Genomic DNA, 1,489 nt, shown 5'->3' with positions numbered 1-1,489 from the left:
ATATATATATATATATATATATATATATATATATATATATATATATATATATATATATATATATATATATATATATATATAATTTTTTTTCATGGCATTTTCACGCATTTTACCCTTCACATACCTCTCAATATTTTTCCCATTGGATATGAAAAGTAAGGAAAAAGGGAGAAAAAAAGGGAAAAAAAGGAGTCCCTAGTGGTATTTCTGTAGCGAAGGGAAATTTCTATCTTTATTGCCTAGAGGCCACAGAGGAAAAGGGGGGCAGGGTTGGAGGGAGAAGAAGGGGGGAAGGGGAGGGAGCAAAAAAGGGGGAGGGGAATGGAACTTTTTAAAACTCTTTGGGATTTTAGTAATTTTTCCTTCGAGTCTCTGAGGAAATAAATTCGCCCTCAGCATTTTCCTCTCAAGGTCACGGCGGAGGAAGGGAAGGCAAGGGAGATTATTTATTGTCCCTGTGTGTAAGTGGCAGGAGCTCCGACCTTTTTTATTGGCTGTTTCTATACCCTCCTTCCTTTCCTTTCCTCTCTCTCTTTCCTTTCCTTCCTACTGTCTTACTTTTCCTTCTCTCTCCCTCTTTTTTCTTTCTGTTTTTGTTTTTTTTCGTTTCCCTCTTCTTTTCCCTTCCTTCTCTCTTATTTTCCCCTCTCTCTCTCTCTCTATCTGTTTTCTTCCTTTTATTCTTGTTCTTATACTTTTCCCTCCACTTTTCCCTTCCTTGTATTTTTTTCCCTTTCCTCTTTCCTTCCTTCTGTATTCCTTTTCCTTCCCTCTTTTCTTTCTTCCATACCCTCCATCCTTTCCCCCTCCTCCCTTTCCTTCCTTCTGTCCTCTTTTCTTTTCCCTTTTCCCCTCCTTCTGTCCTTTCAATTTCTTTCACTTTTTCCCTTCTGTCCTACTTTTCCTTCTCTCTTTTCTTTCTTCTATTCTTTAATTCCCTGCTTTCTTTTTTCTGCATTTGTTCTTTCACATTTCCTTATTCCTTACTTCTCTTCTCCTGGTTCTTTTAATTTTTCTTCTTCTATACTTGTTGTTTCCTTTACACTTCCCTTTCTTTCTCTCTCTTTCTCTCTCTCTTTGCTTGTTTTCCCTTTCCTCTTTCCGTTCTTTTCCTTTCATGTTCCTTCCCTTCTCTTTTTCCTTTTTCTTTCTTCTATTATTTCCTCCTCTCCATGTTTTTTTTTTTTTGCTCCTCTTTTTCTTCCTTCTCCTCTCAGTGGTCTTTAATTACTCTTTTCCTTTCTTCTTCTCTTCTGTCCATTCTCCTTCCTCGTAATTTCCTTCTATTCTCGTTTCTTTTTATGTTTTTGCCACCTTTACTTATTTTTTTCATTCTATTTCTTTGCGTCTCTCTTCTTCTTCTTTTTTTTTTAATTCTGTCCCTTTTCTTAATCTCTATTTCCTTTTTCACTTGCTCCTTCTTACTATTCACTGCTTTATCTTTCCATATTTCTCTAATTACTTTTCTTTTCTCTCTTCTTTTTCTCTT

This window comes from Scylla paramamosain, chromosome 27 (genome assembly GCF_035594125.1).
Source record: "Scylla paramamosain isolate STU-SP2022 chromosome 27, ASM3559412v1, whole genome shotgun sequence".
Lineage (NCBI taxonomy): Eukaryota > Metazoa > Arthropoda > Malacostraca > Decapoda > Portunidae > Scylla > Scylla paramamosain.
This window is presented reverse-complemented; position numbering follows the sequence as displayed.